General features: G+C 39.0%; 1 pseudogene; it reads right to left on the bottom strand.

Annotated features, from left to right (window-relative positions):
• Positions 1-766: 766 nt before the first annotated feature.
• On the bottom strand, positions 767-1832 carry LOC118527844 (oxaloacetate tautomerase FAHD1, mitochondrial-like; annotated as a pseudogene).
• Between the last annotated feature and the right edge of the window lie 19347 nt (positions 1833-21179).

Consider the following 21179-nt stretch of genomic DNA (forward strand, 5'->3'; position numbering starts at 1 on the left):
CACAAACTGGGAAGCAGAAATGTAACTTTATGTTCTACAATATCTCATGTCCCCCCCAAGTGATAGCATATTTATTTGGAAGACAGTAGTTTCAAAATTATCTCCCAAACTCAGAATCTATGGGCCATGGTACACACCCTAAGTACATGAGTGAGATCTTCATTAATTGTTCATTTATTAAATAAATTTTAAGTTAACTGATTTTGTAATGTTTTCCCACATTTTTGTGATAAGAATCATTTAGAGAACTGGAGATTAATTAATTCCACTAATTAAAACGGCCTGGTATGGGCCAGTAACTTGGAAATTTTTATATTTACAAATATCCCCAGATGATTATCATGATCCAAGAAAATTTGGGAAATGCTGACTTGAAACATGCTTTTCAGCTTCCTTTAGATTTTAAGTCTTGAACTACTAATCCCTGAATGACCCATGGAAAAGTCTTATCCAGTCCACTTTAGGAAAGGAAAGCAAGTTTTCAGAACATTTGGTTTGATAAATTCTCTTTGGAAGCATCACAAATACTTTATTCTGGTTGTTTCCTAGAAGATACTGTTTCTCATTTCCATTTCTAGCCCATTGTCTTCTAGATCACATTTTCCTTGGCGATCCATCTTCCTTGAGTTGAGACATAGCAATCCAATTAAATCACTGTTAAAAATTGGTTGCTTATTAAAGGACTGTCACCTCAAGTAACCTTTGCTTCCTTCTGTCTTCTCCCTTCGCTCCTAAAACTTAGGAAGTTAGGGTGCTTTGTATGGACTCAATATTTTGGCCTTTCCACCTTAAATCTCATATTACCAACCCCGTTTATGTCGGCCTGTATTTCAATTTTTTTTTTTTTTTTTAAACAGGTCCCATTCCTTGGGCGTCCTGGTCCAGATAATGCCTCCTTCTTGCATGTAGAGGATCGGAAAAATCATGGAGGATTTCATACCTCCTGCCTGAGTTTGCCATTGACCTTCGGCCAGAGCTTCGGGTTGTGAGGGCCAGGGATCTTCTCTTTGGGCACAAATGAGCTGATGGGGCTGAAAACCGTGAAGCTCATGGCCAGGGCCAGGTCAGCCCCTTCTTGCACTCGTCCTGCACATTGCTGGTGGTCATATCCATGGCAAAGCTGGCCACATAGTCTGTGGCTGTGGCCCCTGGGAAGACGCAGCCACGCTTGCCCACGACCACACCAGCTCGAGCTCCAGCGGCAGGCTGAGGCTGTAGGCGGGCTGGAGGATGGCCAAGCCCTCGCGGGCGTAGGTGGTGGACAGCTTCGGGAAGAGCACCCGCCCGGCTCCGAACTGCTCTCTGCAGCTCCACGGTGTGGTTCACGTAGTACCTGCCCACAGACGCTGTATTCTTCCCCAACTCCTGGAAGCTGGACAGCTGCCCACAGGCTGCCAGGGCTCTAGCCCGTCGCCCTGAAGTCAGCGGATTTTGCCAGGCCGGGTCACGTGACACGAACGCCTACGGCGACCCAGAGAGGACGAACTACCTTAGGACGTCTCGCGTGGCGTTCCGTGGGCGAGTAGCGTCGCGGCGCTCGGCCTTCTAGGAGCCACGCTCCAGCGGCCTCATCACTCCCGCCTGATACCTGGAGAGAGGGAAGGCTTGGGTTCCATAGTATCTCCGTTTGTTCTCAGGTTTGAGGATGGATGGTCTTATTTTTTTTTTTTTTTTTCTGGTAATTTCCCAATCTCTCAAATTTTCCTCCTGCTCTTAATGATTCTCCTTTCTCTCTACTCCTTCCCAAGAGGGCACTTGGGTGCAGAAGGAAGCTTTTATATCCTGGGGGCAGTGGGGAAGGGGCATCCGGACCATAGCTCTTCTCCACTCATCGCACTGATGTCCAGCCTGCTACCACGTCTGTGGTGCCAGTCTCTGTCCTTCCCCCCCCCTTTTTTAATGATTTTATTTATTCATTTGAGAGAGAGGGACAGAGAGAGCACAAGCAGGGGGAGAGGGAGAGGGAGAAGCAGACTCCCCCGTGAGCTGGGAGCCTGACGTGGGGCTCGAACCCAGGACCTTGGAGATCATGACCTGAGTGGAAGGCAGAAGCTTAACCATCTGGGCCACCCAGGCGCCCTGCCAGTCTCTGTCTTTGCAGGTAGACTGGCTCACCTGGTTTATCAACTGTCCTGGGCCGGTCTCCACTGAGGTGTGAATTGTCCCACTATGTGTGTGTGTGTGTGTGTGTGTGTTTAAAGATTTTATTTATTTGACAGAGAGACACAGCGAGAGAAGGAACATAAGCAGGGGGAGTGGGAGAGGGAGAAGCAGACTCCCGCTGAGCAGAGAGCCCGACGCGGGGTTCGATCCCAGGACCCTGGGATCATGACCTGAGCCGAAGGCAGACGCTTAACGACTGAGCCACCCAGGTGCCCCCCACTGTGGTTTTGAGGAGTGTTCTCTTGATGATTTCTTTCCTCACCACTGCCTCTAACGGTGCGGTTGCTCTTGGCAAAACTCCTGGCCTCTTCTGTAGCCCAGCCTTTCTGTACCTGTCAGACGGAGGCGTAGTCACCTTGTATGAATGCCCTCAGGCTTTCCTGCTTAGGTATCTCCCTCACTAATTGCTGTTTTGCTATACTCAGGCCATGCTGGATATTGTACTACTCTCTATTGAGTTTCTTTAACTGACTGATGATTCCCCAGACTAGGCCCAGGGAAGAATCAGCTTCAAGATTTTTAGATCTATCCTTTCCTTCCCTCCAATGTGCCCAAGTGTGTTTCTATCACGTCTGCTCCCCCTGGAGGTCTTAACTCCAGGACACTTCAGTCTCAGTGTGTCAGTCAGGGTATTGGAAGACCTAGAGATGGCATACTGAAATTGGGCAATTTCAGAAGAGTTTAATAGAGGGACTATTTCCTAGGGTGTGAGGAAACCACAGACAGTGCAGGACTCAGGCTAGAAACAGCAGGATGGCCAGGCAGAAGTTGGGGATCCTTGGTGGATGAAGACAGCCTGTGTCAATCCCACATGGAAGGAGATAGTAAGTATCCTAACTACCTTTTCTCCTCCTGATCTTTTCTAGATGCTCCTCATTGGCTGAATTCAGTAAGAAGCCAGAGGGAGGAGAGCCTGTTAATGCAGCCCATCCCTTGATAGAATCCAGCCAGTCTCCTGGGCCATGGAGCAGGTGGAGAATGGATCTGAAAGGGCAAGTGGAATATACCCAGCTGACTCAGCTTCCTGGAGGTACAGAGAAAATTCTATGTGTGTTTGTGTGTGTTTGTGTGTGTGTGTGTGTGAGAGAGAGAGAGAGAGAGAGAGGAGTAGAGGAATGCTCACAGAAATTATTGACTGTAAAGAAATGTTACTGATGGAGCACTTGTTTTACATGTAAGTTATACATTGTAAGAACGAAAAGTCTGAGGCCATTACACAGGATCGTATAGCGGTGTGGGACTATAGCTTGTCCTTTGTAGTTCTTTTTCTCACCACCAGTCCTGGTAGCTAGCACAGAGGAAATATTCAGTAAGTATTTATTAATGTCTTTTTGTACTAGGGAAACAAATCCAAGGTCAGGATGTGTTTACACAGTGTGATGGTTAATTTTATGTGTCATCCTGATTGGCTAAAGGATGTCCAGATACCTGGTGAAACATTTCTAGCTGTGTCTGTGTTTTTGGAAGAGATTAGCATTTGAATCAGTAGACTGAGTAAAGATCTGCCCTCACGCACTAATGGTGAGGACCCATTCTGTTGAGGGCAGAGAGGGGCAGAAGGGTGAAATCTCTCTCTTCTTGAGCTGAGACTTCCATCTCCTGCCCACTGACATGGGAGCTCCTGGTTCTTAGACCTTCTGGCGATGGGACTTACACCAGCATCTCTCCTCCTGCCCCTCAGGCCTTTGGCCTTGGACTGCATTATATTCACTTTCTTGCTTCTCCAGCTTAAGGATGGCAGATCATGGGACTTCTAGACTTTCATAATTGTCCCTGTTAATTGCTGTAATAAATCTCCTCGTATGTATATCTCTTTGTATCCTATTGGTACTATTTCTGTGGAGAAGTCCAATGCACAGTTTAGTTAGTTGAGTGTTCTCTAAATTGGACTGATGGCTATTAGAACTCCTCTTTCGGCAGTGATTATCCTTGCTCAAATAACCTGATTGCTTATTTAGTCAAAGAAGAGTGTCTTCAGAATGTTGCCTAAAATGTGCCTTTTCTTTGTTCTTTCTTTAGCAGAATTTGTCTATTTACAACTCTTTTTTTTTTTACAAAAAAAAATTGTTTTGTTTTGTTTTAAAATTTTTCCTCCCCTCCTGTTTCCAGAGCTCTGCCCAGCTAACTTAAATGAACAGTGATGCTGCCTCTGCTCATCTTTTTCTGTCTTTAGAAACAGCCACATGAATGGTTCTCTAGTCATCCTTGGAGATAATCTCCATGATCAGGCTTTGTCTTCTAACCTCTGCTGATCTTGGCGGCCATCCTGGGAACCCTCTTCACATTTTCGATGTCAGCCTGTTTCTGGTCTAGATGGGTATTAAGGATGTGGGATGATTATACACTCTACTGCCTATTACATAGCTACCGTATTATAGAGCTTGCTTTTAAAATCTATCATGGGATATTATTTCTAACATATTTTTCTCATTTCTTTCCTTACCTAAGTGTAGAAATCTTTTTTTTTTTTTTTTTTAAGGATTTTATTTATTTATTTGACAAAGAGAGAGAGTTAGTGAGAGCAGGAACACAAGCGGGGGAGTGGGAGAGGGAGAAGCAGGCTTCCCGCCGAGCGGGGAGCCCGATGCGGGGCTCGATCCCAGGACCCTGGGATCATGACCTGAGCCGAAGGCAGACGCTTAACGACTGAGCCACCCAGGCGCCCCAGTGTAGAAATCTTTAAAAAATTTCTATTAAAGTACATTTTATTTCAATCTGTGTGTACCACTTATTTTAGACCTGTAAACATAATATTATTTCTCATGTAAAATGTAGTCCAGGAGCAGCAAACTCAGTTACTGTGAGGGTCAGTCAGGTAACAGTAGTGTGTGAAGCTGCCAGATTGGAGAAAATAGAGTGATGTTGGGATTCTGGAAAGAGGAGTGCATGCTTTACCTAAAGGTATTAAAATTTAACTTAAAGACAAAAATGTTTTTCTGGCAAAAATCAATTTAAAAGTTGTCTGCAGGCCTGACTCAGTCCCTGACTTAAATCACTAACAAAAACATTAATAACATGGAGGCTTTATTGACATTCTTGCTCATTTATTCATTTAACAAACATTTATTGGATGCTGCAGAGTTCCAGGCATCCATTTAGGTATTGCTCCTCTAAATAGAAATACTTATACTAACATTAATACTGATACTAAGAATGTGTCTTTTGATTCTCAGGTTCTCTGGCTCTAGTAAAACAGGTGGAAAAATGAATGTCTAATTATAGAACTATGTGGTGGGTTTCCAGAGAGCTTGGGAACCTAAAAGAGGGGGTGGGTGACACTTGAGGACTTAATGCTTAACAGAAGAGCTAATCTCTTGCTTAAATCTCAAAAAATACATTTATGGACTTGGGAATGTGGGAAAGAGAAGTTTGAGAAAGGTAGACAGGAAACAGATTTCGAAAATCAGCAAGTCAAACAGTAATATTTTTCAAGAGATTTACATGTTTAGAAATGTTTGTTACATCTGTTAGGGTTGGTAAAATTTTAAAAAGTATTTCTTATAATGCTGGGGATAGTTCATTCTAGGTTACATTATTCTAAGGTTTTTTTTTAATTGCTCATTAAAAAAAATATTTATTTATTTGAGAGGGAGGGAGAGAGAGAGAATGAGCGGTGGGGTGGGGCAGAGGGAGAGAGAAGCAGACTCCCTGCTGAGCAGGAAGCCCACCACGAGGCTTGATCCCAGGACCCGGAGGGAGATCATGACCTGAACTGAAGGCAGACGCTTAACTGACTGAGCCACCCAGGCGCCCCTCTAAGGTTTTTTTTTTTTTTAAAGAATTTTTGTTCTATAACTATTCATAATTAAGGTTATATACTGGTCTTTCTGGAATATCAGGAAATGCTAACTAGCGGGCTAAGGGAAAAAAAGTGAAGTGATGCATCCTGTGTACTATTACCTTTTTGGAGTTTTATAATGTACACACTAAATGCCCTTTTGCCCCCTTTTTTGTTCCAAACCTGTTAACATTTTGTGAACAGTGTTCTGTGGAACAGCAATTTATAAGATGCTGATCTGCCTTATAACAATATAATTATTGAAAAATGAAAAGGTATTGTCACCCAGGGATATTTGGGCTACCCTGCTCCCAACAATAGTCAACTTTTAATTCTTCTGCTAGTAGCAAAAACTTACTGAGTACTTTACCAGTTCATTCTTCCACTGAATTAACTTTTTATGAAAGAAGTTTGAGTAGTTGTTTTCAATACAATAACAGATGGTGATATAGCACCATCTGTTAAATAAAGCCAAATGAAAGGTATTTGCAATGATTATATAATAGTTTTGTAATAATGATTAATTGTGCCCCAGTGTTACCAGAGGCAGGTTTAGGTAATATCTTACTAGATGACTGCTATTGCAAAAAAGTATAAATAAAGAAGAGAGATATTGTTGAGTATTGCAGAGTATCCACTTAATAAAATGAAAATCGGGTCTCTGCCTCCCAAGTGAAAATGTGCATAAGGGCTATGGAATCACTAAGAAGATAATGTGTGGATCTTCAGGCTAGTAGGGCTTTTGAAACAGAGCTAAATGACATTTTAAGAAGTATAATGAAAAGTGACTACTTTCTTTTAACTTTGGTAAGCACTGTTCAGTTTCTTTGCCTTTTTATTTGTTTTAACATTGTATAGATAATTGGGGTTGGAAGTTAACCTGTAAAGAGTCTGTTTTCAGTAAGAACAGTATCTAAGCCACGGGACACTTGCTTACCCATATTGTTCTTAAATCTCTGCAGAAAAAAGCGAGGGGATTCTCCCTAGAGATTTTTTCTTTTGCAAATGACCTGCTGATCTGTGCAGGAGTAGGAGACAGCGAACACCAAGGTCTTTTTAACACTCAGGTATGAGCAGCCAGGATGGACAAGAATCAGAGCAAAAGAAACCAAAACTCACTTGAAGAAGTTGCATTCAGCTTTGTTTGAATATCAAAAAGTGAAAAACACCTGAAAGCCCATTGATAGAACACTGGTTAAATGTATTAATGCATAGACAAGAAATAACTGAGCATTAAAATGAATGAGGTAGATCTTCACATACTGAAGAAAAATATTGGATTTATTAGGGAAAAAAGAAAAAGAAAACAGGTACAGATCAAAGTGTCAAATATGTTCTTCATTTTGTCTTTTTTTTTTTTTTTCATTTTGTCTTTAAAAAGATGTAGAAGAATACATGGGCCTGGGATATTTCTGAAAATATGCATTGAAATGTCGATGATAGTTATCCATGAGGAATGAGACATGTGTCTGAGTTGAGAATAAAACTCACTTTTAAATGTATAAACTTTCGGGACGCCTGGGTGGCTCAGTTGGTTAAGCGACTGCCTTCGGCTCAGGTCATGATCCTGGAGTCCCGGGATCGAGTCCCGCATCAGGCTCCCTGCTCGGCAGGGAGTCTGCTTCTCCCTCTGACCCTCCTTCCTCTCATGCTCTCTGTCTCTCATTCTCTCTCTCTCAAATAAATAAATAAAAAAAAAATCTTTAAAAAATAATAATAATAAAAAATAAATAAATAAATGTATAAACCTTTCTTGTGTGTGTGTGTGTGTGTGTGTGTGTGTGTGTACACATTTTATGGAGTTACTATTTTGTAAAAAAATAAAAGCCAGGTAGACCATGAATAAGTGAATTTGGTGGTGGTGTTGAGCTAGGCATCAGGAAGAGGTTTTCAGCTGTGTACACTGGATGTCCATTCCCATAAACTTCGTGAGCATTCCTAGGAGAGGCTATTGAGAGCAATAGAGAGTGAATGAATGGATTGTGGAATCAGGTAGATTCCAAGTAGAATAGGTTTGAATCTTGACTTTTATAAGCAGTAATAAACAACATGGCTGAACCTTGACTTCCTCATCTGTAAAATGGAAATAGTAATTCGTGCTTTGTGTGGTATTATGAAGAAAGTGTCTAGTACAACGCCTGCTGTTACGGTTTCTTTGTAACGGATTACCATCTTGCTTTTAACTATTTTAAATTTTATTATAGTGCTCTCATGCAATATGCCATTTTTTTTTCTTTTCTGGATATCTGGAACAGGGTAGTATATAGTATCTGGTAAACTTTTTTTTTTTTTTTTAAAGATTTTATTTATTTATTTGAGAGAGAGAGAGAGAGTACAAGCAGTGGGGAGGGGCAGAGGGTGAGGGAGAAGCAGGCTTCCCGCTGAGCAGGGAGCCTGATGTGGGGCTTGATCCCAGGACCCTGAGATCACGACCTGAGCCGAAGGCAGATGCTCAACCACCTGAGCCACCCAGGTGCCCCTATCTGGTAAACTCTTAACATATAATATTTTCTCTACATTTTTTTTTTCAAGTGGAGAATAAGTCTATTATCTTTGTTATACTTTGTCCCTGGATTATGCATCTTTGCCCAAGAATATCTTTCGATAGCTAGCCATCCAAAACTATGAGTCCTAGGACAGATCTTTCCTTCTTTACCTCTTTTCTCTCTTCCTTCCTTGCTTTTATATCTTTCTAACCTCTGCTTTGGCAGAAATGCTACCTGGAAATCCATTTTCATTTGAGATTTCTGCCCTGAGAAACTATGTGAAAATAATCTATTCCTGAGATACATTTTTATTAATTTTTACATTATAGAAAAACCATCCCAATACCTTGGGAAATCACATTTTCCAAGAATACACCCATAGGTTTCTCGCTCTCTTTTTTTTCCTGTATGTGCCTCTATCTGACATCCTGAAAAATGGATTGATCACATTAAGCATTTTACTAAGATCTTATAGGATGCATGTGATGGTCTGTTTTATGTGTCAGCTTGGCTAGGCAATGGTACCCGGTTATTCAATCAAATATTAATCTAGATGTTGCTGTGAAGATATTTTGTAGATGTAGTTAATATCTACAATCAGTTGACTTTAAGTAAAGGAGATTATCCTGTATAATATGGGTGGGTCTCATCGCATCAGTTGAAAGACCTTAAGAGCAAAACTAGAGTTTCTCTGAGGAAAAAGAAATTCTGTCTGTGGATGCAGCCTCAGCTCCTGCCTTAGAGTTTCTGGCCACTGTCATGCCCCATGTCTGTAGACTCCAGATCCCAACAAGACTTGTTCAGCCAGATCCTACAATTGCAGAAGCTAATTCCTTGAAATAAATCTCTTAATAAGAGGTGTGTGTGTGTGTGTGTGTGTGTGTGTGTGTATTTATTGGTTCTGTTTTTCTGGTGTAAACTTGACTCATATAGATGATTTTGGTACTGAGAGTAGAGTCTTCTGTAGCAAATACCTAAAAATGTGGAAGTGGCTTTGGCATTGGATAATGGGTAGAGGTGGAACGCATTTTGAGGTGCATGATAGAAAAAGTCCAGATTTCTTTGAAGAGACTGTTGATGGAAATGTATAAGCTTATTTGGAAATAGGGTCTTTGCAGATATAATTAAGTTAAGGACTTTAGGATGAGATTACTCTGGATTTAGAGTAGACCCTAAATCCAATGACTAGTGCCCTCACAACAGAAAGGAGAGGAAGATTTGAGACACAGAGGAGAACACACAAAGAGCAAGGCCATGTGAAACTGGAGGCAAAACTTGGAGTAATGTTTGTACAAGCCAAGGAATGTCAAGGACTCTGACAGCCACCCGAAGCTATAAGAAGCTATAAGCTGAAATAGATTCTCTCTCCAAGCCTCTAGAAGGAACCAACCAGCTGATACCTTGATTTCTGACTTCTGGCCTCCAAAATTGTGTGAGAATAAATTTCTGTTCTTTTAAGTCAGTTTGTGGTATTTGTTATGCAACCCTGGAAAACTAATACAGTGTATATTCCAAAAAGCTAAAATACTTATATTTTGCTCCCAAGGTATATATTGTTATTTTTAAAGTTTTTAATTCCAGTGTAGTTAACATACAGTGTTATATTAGTTTCAGGTGTCCAATATAGTGAGTCAGCAATTCTGTACAATACTCAGGGCTCATCATGATAAGCGTGTTCTTGATCCTCATCACTTATTCCACCCATCCCCCACCCACCTCCCTTCTAGTAACCATCAGTTTGTTCTCTATAGTTAAGAGTCTGTCTTTAGGTTTTTTTCTCTTTTTCCCCCTTGTTCATTTGTTTGGTTTCCTAAATTACACATATGAGTGAAATCATATGGTATTTGTCTCTTTCTAATGGACTTATTTTAGTTAGCATAATACTCTCTAGCTCCATCCATGTCATTGCAAATGGCAAGATTTCATTCTTTTTGATGGCTGAGTAATATTCCATGTGTGTGTGGTGTGTTTATACACTACATTTTCTTTAGTCATCTATTGATGGACATTTGGGCTGCTTTCATAATTTGGCTATTGTAAATAATGCTACAGTAAACAGAGGGGTGCATGTGTCCCTTCAAATTAGTGGTTTTGTATTCTTTGGGTAAATGCCCAGTAGTGCAATTACTGGATCATAGAGTAGTTCTAGTTTTAATTTTTTGAGGAACCTCTGTATTATACTGGCTGTACCAGTTTGCATTCCTACCAACCATGCATGAGGGTTCCTTTTTCTCCACATCCTCACAAACACTTGTTTCTTGTGTTGTTGATTTTAGCTATTCTGGCAGGTGTGAGGCGCTATCTCATTGTAGTTTCTTTTTCTTTTCTTTTTTTTTTTTGATTTATTTATTCATTTTAGAGAGAGAGCAGGAAGAGGGGCAGAGAGAGAGGGAGAAAAATCTCAAGCAGACTCCCTGCCGAGCGCAGAGCCTGACACAGGGCTTGATCCCATGACCCCAAGACCATGGCCTGAGCCAAACTAAGAGTCAGATGCTTAACTGACTGTGCCACACAAGCACCCCTCATTGTAGTTTTGATTTGCATTTCCCTGATGGTGAGTGATATTGAGTGTCTTTTCATGTGTCTGTTGGCCATCTGTATGTTTTCTATACTGTTATATTTTTGAGTTGATGTGACAGGTAGGTTAAGAATGGAATTAAAATACTGCTTTATTTGACCAAGAGTGCTATACTTCCCATATTAGAAGAAATATAAGAAATTAAGGAGTTGTGAATGGGGACAGAGATGATGTAATCCAGTGATCCCCAACATTTTCTCCACTGGAACAGACATCAAGGATGATTTTTTTTTTTAAAGATTTTATTTAATTTATTTGAGAGAGAGAGAGAGAGTGAAAGAGAGAGCACAAGAGGGGGTAGGGTCAGAGGGAGAAGCAGACTCCCCACCGAGCAGGGAGCCTGATGCGGGACTCGATCCCGGGACTCCGGGATCATGACCTGAGCCGAAGGCAGCCGCCCAACGAACTGAGCCACCCAGGCGCCCCAAGGATGATTATTTTTGTACTCAGAACATGGTCATCAACATACTCTGATTTGAGAAATACCAGAGAATTTTGCAGGAAAGTAAAGCATATAGAGCTACAGACTTTTTTTTAAACCTCAACTACCTTTATCTTTTTCCTTTTAAAAACATGTACATAGATAAAGTCACTAAGAAATTTTCAGTTAGTAAATTATAATTTATGAGAATTACAATAATTCATAATCACCCAACTCTTAAGGGTAAATAAAGGCTATTATATGATATAAAGTAGACTGCAAGTTATGAGCAATTTCATCTTTGTTGTTTGAAACTACTTCTTTTACTCCACCTTAAAAGTGCCAGTGACTGGAGTACCTGGGTGGCTCAGTTGGTTAAGCGTCTGCCTTTGGCTCAGGTCATGATCCCATGGTCCTGGGATCAAGCCCCATGTCGGGCTCCCTGCTCAGCAGGGAGTCTGCTTCTTCCTCTCACCCTCCCTCTGTGCTCTCCCTCTCTCAAATAAATAAATAAAAAAAATCTTAAAATTTGCCATTAAAAAAAAAAAGTGCCAGTAACTGATTTTGATGTTATAATGGGGACAACCTTGGAACAGCTATTCAGTTTTAAAACAAAATTATCTGTAAATCTTGGTAATTTAATTATTATTAGATTGAACTACTTGTGACACATGGCCCAAGTTGCTCATGATATAACAGTGTCATGACGTTGGGGTTGTGAATTGTTGCACTAGTTCAGCTCTGTCTTTTTTCTGAGGTTAAAACTGAGACCTAAAGAGTAACTTACTTAAGACCTCATGGTGCACTAATAATAAAACTGGGGCTGGGGATGGGCAGGGGGGAAGTAAGTCAATATAGAGTGCATACTATGGACCTGGTATTGTTCTAGGCATTTTCTACACATTCTCCTCACTTTTCACAACTCTTCAAGGTAGATGTTAATTTTTTCACTGTACAGAGGAGATGATAGATTCTCAGACAGTTTAACAGCTTGTTTAATAACATACAGCAGGATAAGTCACCCAGCAGGGATTTAACACAGGTCTAAATCTCCTGTTACTCTGCTGTGCTTACAAATAGAACCCATGCCTCTTAACTTCAGTTCTATGCTATAAACTGCATTACATTTTCTCTCTAATAAAAAAAAGGTTATAAAAAGGCAAATCTGTGCACTATTCTGGTATTATCAGGATGTTTTTCTACTCACATAGACTTATATTTGTCTCCATAATTTGTTACATATTTTGCTGATTATTTTCAGTTCAAAGTAGCACTCCCCCTATGTGTTTGAGTCAACTATTGGCAGCTGTTGACAAAAAATACTTGGACTGATCAAAAAGGATCAGGAATGCTAGCAAAATTACTGAAAATGATTGATGATTTCTCCAAACACACCTAGTTGACAATTTTTTTTTCTTTAATACTAGTTGAACTTCATTGTTATTTTGGCGCTTTGTTGTATTGACCTTAATTTAATCATTAAAAAACTGATTATTGAGATAATTTAGGTAAAATTGCCTCTAGTGAATGGCATGAGGTTTAAGTGAAATCTTAAAAAAACTAATATTTTACCTACATTGGTATAGTCAATCAATTACTCAATTATACACATTATTTTGTCTATATAGCCTTAAAATACATGTGAATTATAACTGCAGTGATAATAGATTTCTTTTTTCTCCTGTTGTATCTCCATATAAACGGCCATTAAATAATTTATTTTGGAAGATGAATGGCAAGCTATGACATTTCTAGTTCAAAAGTTGTGTTCAATTACATTGTTTTTACAATAACACGAGTTACGGTCAGAGGTGTTAGAATAACTTTAATTGTGCTTATTTCATTTATGAACTTTCTTTTGTGCTATTAGCATCCAATTTTTTTAAACCATAAATAGTTATATTATTTTATAAAGGATTCATCTTTCATCTAGGAGTCTGAATTTATTTAGTTGTTTTTATCATCTGAATCAACCATTTATTTTTCATGAATGTGTTACGTCTATCATTTATTTATCCATCCATCCATCTTTTCTATAAACATATCTGTAAATAGTAGTTGATTTGTTGAAACAATCCAAGTTTTACTCTTTAAAATTCACTTCAGACAGTTTAGTGAATTTGAAATCATAAGAGACTTCAGTGTATCTCCATATAAAATAGAGAAGTTACATTCTAATAGAAAGTTCAGATTTTCCTTAGGGATTAGGTTGATACTATTGAATTAACAGAAACTTTTAAAGCAAAATTATGAGTCCAGCTGTGATAGGCCATGTCAATTATAGATTAAAATGTTTCGCATGATCCAAACTAAATACAATTTATATTTTTTCTTCCGAATAAAATTATAAGTAATTAAAGTGAACATTGTTGTAAGGAAGGAAAAACATATGGCTGACAGTTACTGAGTTTTCCTATATGGCATACTGCAGCTGCCTTGAATCCTTTGTGGATTTGTCTAATTAAAAGGAAGAAGGGAACGTAGGAAGGAATGGAAAAATTCATGAATATGCTATAGTAAACTTCTTCACAGAGGGCCTTGATAGTCCATAGGAGTGCTTTCAAAAACTCTGTGGAGGTGTGAAGGAAGCAGGATTAGGAGAGGGAGAAGTTGAACTGGGAGGCACTTGCAATAGAGATCTCAGCTCTCCTAGGGGGAGATCTAGAAATGTAAAGATTTCTAATTGAGTCAAAGGGCTGTGTCTTTCTACCACTACATCATTCATTGATTGTAGGCTGCCCCTGAGGAAGGGGCCTGACATAGGGCCTTTGGCTAAGGACAGTTTCTGGAGAGGGACTCATGGGCAAGCTGTCTACAATCCACATTCCCAGGAGCTAAGGGAGTGAGTGGGTGCTTAGAGTCAGATTTGGGCAGCACACAATATTATCGACTAGAATGGAAGACTCTGTTGACATAAGTGAGCCTTGGCTTTTTAAAATACTCTTTTTTTTTTTTTTTAAGATTTTATTTATTTATTTGACAGACACAGCGAGAGAGGGAACTCACGTACGGGGAGTGGGAGAGGGAGAAGCAGGCTTCCCACCGAGCAGAGAGCCCGATGTGGGGCTTGATCCCAGGACCCTGGGATCATGACCTGAGCCGAAGGCAGATGCTTAATGACTGAGCCACCCAGGCACCCCTAAAATACTCTTTAATATAAACATCCTATTAGAGATAGTAATTCCCATGGCCTTCTCTACAGTGAGAGCCCTATCTAAATTGCTGTTGGATGTATTGGCTACGAACCTGTTTAGATCTTTTGGGTCTCTGCCCCAGGCCAGTTGTTTCCACCTCTCCTTATAGGATGCTGGCTGGTCCTGCTTAACATGGAACAGTATCTGGCAATGTTTGCTCACCTGACTTGCAGTCGTCGTCAGTGTCTGTCTCTGTGTACTCCTGGATACCCTGCTACTGGGTCCCCCTCACCCTGTGAATGGGTACATCAGTTGAGTATGAAAGGGACAGGAGATGAGATACGCTCATGCTTTCAATACCGTGCCAGGCCTCTGACTGCCTGCTTCACTGTCGGCTGGTTGTTCACCAGCGCTGGCCCTGCTACAGTGAGCTTTTTCTTTGGGAACTTAGTTTACTCCCCAGTCTAAAGCAGTATTCAGACTAATTCTGACTTAGCCCTAGACTTTCTCCACAACATTAAAACAATGGGAATATCCTGTGTCCTAATCTTACTATTCATCTGTAATGTCAAATTGCAAGAATTTGGCAAGGCAAATTTTGAGCAGTGGAAAATTTATGTGTCATATATAAAATTGAATGAAATTTTCTAAGTTTTTTAACAGTTAAAATCTAGTGCAGCTTTAGCCAAACTGAACTTAGTAGAGGTTGGAACTTTTATTTCTAAATCCCATACTGTACACAATTAATTTTGTATACTTTGAGAGTTTATAGCTATATGGAAAATGAATGGTTTGTTAAATTTAACACACTATGATTCTAGATCAAAACAAAAGAACTATTTTGATTCATTAAATAACTCTGCTTATTACTGTCTTGATTTCTGTCTTGATTCAGCCACATCATTCACAGAAAAGGAGGAAGGAGATGTGTTAGTTTGTTGATTCTCTTTATTTTATTCCCAGATCAATTGTTTATACCTCTCTCTCTTTTTTTAAATTCTAGGCTTAGACTCAGTCTACCACTTGAAGGGCAATAAGTTCAAGACAAAAGACAATGCCCATATTTCCCATTCAGATGACCAATAATGGGAAAAAATAATCTCCATAATAAAGGTATACTTTGGAGGAACAAAACCATATTCTATGTGTAAAATAATAATTACTTGGTTGAATTTACATAACAAAGCTGGGATTCCACCCAAAAGCATTTTCTTTTAGTGATAGATGGTGAGACTTTAAATACTTGAAGTATATAAAAATTTTGATCAAACTAGCTTGAGTACAAAAACAAAGCCAAATTATCAAAGTCTTGAAATCTGAAGTCTCAAATACATGAGTATACTTTGCCAGAATTATACCCTAAATTTATTCACACAACAAATGTTTAACACACATCCAGTATCGATACACCATCAACTTCGAAGTGGTGTGTTTCTGAGAGGCACACCAGCAGCATGGCTGAATAAGATGTTTCTAATCATGTTCTCCCCTCAGCAAAAAGAATTTGGTATCCATCCATGGACAAAAGCGCCTTTGTGGGAGCTTTGGCATCCACTATCATGTGCCAAGGGACCTGGGAGGAGTCTTGCCCACCTATGCATTGGGTATTAGGCACACAGACCTCCGTCCCAGCAGTGGACCGTGCAGTAGCCTGTGACCTGCCTTCAGCACCTCTTGGCAGTGGTCCTGTAGCCCTTGGAAAACACTTCTAGGACAGTCACCCACAGATGAGAAAAATGAAAGAAAGGGACTTTTGCCCTTTATGTGATTTGCTTCTCTTTATTAATTTTTTAAACACAAATTCGATAATCTCTGTAGCTTCTGTCAAAACTTTACTAAGCCTTGAAAATTCCTTGCCATGTTGCTGTTGTGTGATACAAAAAGAATTCTTTTATTTTGTCTCTTTTATTCTCCTTCCTGACTTTCCCCTTCTCCTTCACAGTTTTCTTCTTTTTTTAATCTCCTTATTCTTCTTCATAAGCTTACCTTTATTTTATGTTCCATTTTCATAATCTATTTTTCATTTTTTCATATTTTCTTTTCTTTTTCTTCCATCATTTTTTCTTTATTGAGCATGTATCATATGTAGGACACTGTTGTGTAATGATAAAAAAAGATTATTTAAAGATGATAAAGATGATAAAAAAGGGTTATTGCCCTCAACCAACTCATATTCTTGAATGGTAACATTTCTTATCAATAGCTTTCCTTGGAATTAAGAAAAATAGAATTAAGTCAAGAGAAAATTCCAGACAACAAATACAAGATATTATTTTGAATAATACCACTTTTTAGAAAAGCAAAACCATTTGTGTTCATTTTTAATATCATTATCTACGCATGAAAATGGTTTAAATTCATTTTAAAAACTGAATTATGGAACTATTTGACATTCTGTGGACTGCTTAAAATCAAATATCCAATTCCACTAAAAGTTAAGTTTAATGGATTTTTGTCAATTCCATTTTCTATTTTGTTCTTTCATATAAAAGAACCACCTCAGAGTATTATTCACACATTGTTATCTAGAAATCCTTTATTTCTACTCTCTAATATAATAGTCAAGAACTCTGACAATTCTAAGATTTTACCCTGTTTGTAAGATAAGAAGTTAGCCTACCGCAGTTTTGTGGACGCTGTCAGAAGATGCGAGACTCCCGGGTCAAAGTTTATTATTCACAGAGATAGCAGAAATAGCAGTACCAGAGGATCATCAACATCCCATACCAGAATCATTTCTGTGAAACTAGGTTAAACTGGTGGGAAGGCTACCCTTATCTGAATCTTACAGAAGGAAAAGTTTCAGTGGCCATTACTGATGGCCAGCTTGCTGAAAAGACCACTGAAATAATAAGCAAAGTTAAGCTAAGCAAAATGAAGTTTATTATTCTCCAGTAAAGGAGGGCACCTTCTTGACAGAATCTTAGAGTATCTTAGAGGAGAGATTAAGGACAGATTTTTGTAAGAATTTGGGGTCTGGAGGGCACCTGGGTGTCTCAGTCGGTTAAGCGGCTGCCTTCAGCTCAGGTCATGATCCCAGGGTCCTGGGATCGAGCCCCGCACCGGGCTCCCTGCTCAGCACAGAGACTGCTTCTCCCTCTGCCTGCTGCTCCCCTTGCTTGTGCGCTCTCTCTGTCAAATGAATAAATAAATAAAATCTTTAAAAAATACTAAAAAAAAAGAATTTGGGGTTTGGTTTTAGGAGGTCTTTCAATGATGGGGCTAGTTGGGATTGAACAGTCCTCATGACATAATAATTTAAGATTAGTGAGCACAGCAAGGTGAGGGTTTTGAAGTAAGTTTTGATTCATAAAGAATCATTTAATAACCTTTTGAGTTATGTGTTGTTTGTAGGAGGAGCTATTTATTCTGATGAGCAATCAATTGTTTTGAGAGGGGGCTAGTTGAATAGTTGGCTATTTGAATAAATGGATTTTCAGGATTTCTACAAGAAATTTACTGTACAAGAATTTCCTGCTATAGTAAAGTCATGTTCATATGCACAATCTTAGTTCTTGATCCTATTAAGAAATTAGTTGTAGGCAGTTTGTTCTGTCAAGGCATTAATTCATTAGTCCAAGGAGATTGTTTAATTGATTAACTGGAAGAAAATTCATGGGCAGGAGAGTTGAAGATGTAATCTGGAAAAAGAGCTACAGGCCAAGCTGAGAGCTGGAGGCAAGTGTGTGATGGTGGAATGACTGGTCTATTTGGTGAATCATAAGGTGTCGAGCAAATGGAGTGAGCCTTAAAATCAAAATAGGTAGGATAGGATAGTTCAGGGCATTGAACCCTAGACAATAGGAAATGTGAGAGTAGCCCATGTGGCTACTCAAAGGCACCAGAACCAGCTAGGCATGTGTGGTATAATAAAAAAAATCGTCTGATTGTTGTCCTGTGTTCCTGGCATGGAACTCCTAAAACCCCTTGGAATCTCCTGAGTGATAGGACTATCTTTATTATGCTAAGATGTGACTCATGCTGGGCCCCTAAATAGCTTCAGGATGCAGGCTGGTCACCAGAAAAACCAACCATATGATTAGAAGGTTGTAACTTTGGGTCAGCCTGATCTCAGGGGAGGAGAGAATAGCTGGAGATTGGGTTCAGTCATGTCACCAATATTTAATCAGTCATGCCTGTGTGAAGAAACCCCAATAAAAGCTCTGGATATTGAAGCCCAGTGGAGTTTCTTGGTTGGTGAACATGTGGATGTGCCAGGAGGGTGATATGCCCAGACTCCATGAGAGATAGACCTTGCTCCATGAATCTCATTTGTCTGGTCCTCGTATGTGTAATCATAAGTATAGCACTTTCCTAAGTTCTGTGAGTTGTTCTAGTGAATTATTAAAGAGGAAGGGGATAATGGGGACCTCCTGAATTGGTAGCCAGTTGATCAAAAGTGCAGGGGCCTGGGGGACCCTCTGAGACTTGCAGCTGACCTCTGAAGTGAGAGCAGACTTGTGGAAAACTGAGCCCTTAAACTGTGAGTCTGATGCTAATGTGGTGTCATAAATGAGTTGCCATACATCCAATTGGTGTTAGACCATTTGAGGTGAAACAGAATAGAGTACTACTGAATAGTTTCCTTAGATTAAAGTGGGAGGAAATTTTCAGCTGTCTTGGGTATAGGAAGCAGAAACTGAGAAACATCTTCTTAGTAAAAGTAGGAAAAATAGGGGCGCCTGGGTGACTCAGTCGTTAAGCGTCTGCCTTCGGCTCAGGTCATGATCCCAGGGTCCTGGGATCGAGCCCCGCATCAGGCTTACTGCTCAGCGGGGAGCCTGCTTCTCCCTCTCCCACTCACCCTGCTTGTGTTTCCTCTCTCGCTCTTGCTCTCTCTCTGTCAAATAAATAAATAAATAATCTTAAAGAAAAAGTAGGAAATATAGAAGTATAAATCTTTTTTCTTTTTTTATAGTTTCTTTTAAAAAATCATTAAAGTCTACTTCATTTCCTTAAGAGTTATCACATTACTTTCAAATCAGAAATATGTAATATGACCTTTTTTTTGTGGTTTTGCTTCTCTGATTGTTTCAACCTTTTAATAATGACTAATACAACTTTCTAGTTTATTATTATTTTTTTAAACTAAGGATGTATTCTAAGTATAACAAAACAGTTCATGATTAACTTGATTTCCCCAGGTATTTTGATGCTTAAAAGGAAGGAGGGAAAGGAGAGATGCAGAAGATGTATATTCAAAATTCCTATCAGGATACTGGCAGCAGCCTCAATCACTGGAGGCATTTCACTCCTTTTTACACCTGCAGCTATATAAAGCAGTAGTTCCCTAGCTAATTGAAATAAAATAATACTGAAATTGCTAGAGGTGAAACATTCAAATTGCATGCTTTGCTGCTAAAAACATATCAGTAACATTTGAGATTTCTTTCTATTTTATTTTTATTTCTATAGTAAAGAGAATGTCAGCTATCACAGATAGCAAGAAAAATGGAAAACAAACATATAACCCTGTCTCTTTGCTTCAGTCTCACCTCATAAAACATGTGGAAATTGAAGAACATTTTATATGCAGTCTTGTCATCATCACAAAAATCTTAAAAAACATTGTAAAAAAGCATCCTTCTTTATTGATTCTTGGGAATATGCATCTCTATTGTTTGTGAAAATGACTTGAAACAGATCTAAGTTATTTTTCAGACTAGATCAGGACTTGTAAATAACCTCTATTCTATTGCCAGAATTTTTCATTTGTATCAAAGTCTTCCCTAGAGAATGCTACCATGACTTTGTAGTTCACCATGCCTTTATCAAAACTGCTGCCCATTACAAGAGAAGTTCACCAGGTTGAGTTTTGCAAAGAAACTGGGTGAGAAATAACAGCAAACTTAAAATTATTAGGCTAAGAATGCTAGTAGATTTAATAAAATGTGAAATATAAAAAATGTATAAAAGAGTATAAACCATGTTTTAGAATCAATTGCTGATTTACACCTGATTAAATTATAATATTGGTTTGCAAATGATCATTTTTCTGATTGTCAAATTTATTTTATATTTTTAATCTGGCATTCTTCTCTAAATTTTCTTTCTCTCTCCTTTTTAGATGAACTCACATATTTAAAAAAATTCAATGTATTGCAATATATTACTACCATTATTGTGGTGCTCACATTTTCACCAGTTTGTGTCTAAGTCCTGCTAATCGCATCATCGAGATATAATTGACATATAGTACACTGCACTTTTTTTATTGGAGTATTATTGACATACAGTATCCTGTTAGTTTCAGGTGTACATTATAGTGATTCAGTATTGTTATACATTATGAGAGGATTTTATGATAAATCTGGTTACCATCTGTCACCTACAAAATTATTGCAGTATTATTGACTATATTCCCTATGCTATACGTTACATTCCCATAAATTATTTATTTTATAACTGGAAGTTTGTACCTCTTAATCCCCTTCACCTATTTCTCCCATTTCCCCAACGCCTTCCACCTCTGGTAACCAATAGTTTCTTATATCTATTAGTCTGTTTTTGTCTTGTTTGTTCATTTGTTTTGTTTTTTAGATTCCACATATAAGTGAAATCATGTGGTAGTCATCTTTCTCTGACTTATTTCAATTACCATAATACCCTCTAGGTCTAT

This window comes from Halichoerus grypus, chromosome 1 (genome assembly GCF_964656455.1).
Source record: "Halichoerus grypus chromosome 1, mHalGry1.hap1.1, whole genome shotgun sequence".
Lineage (NCBI taxonomy): Eukaryota > Metazoa > Chordata > Mammalia > Carnivora > Phocidae > Halichoerus > Halichoerus grypus.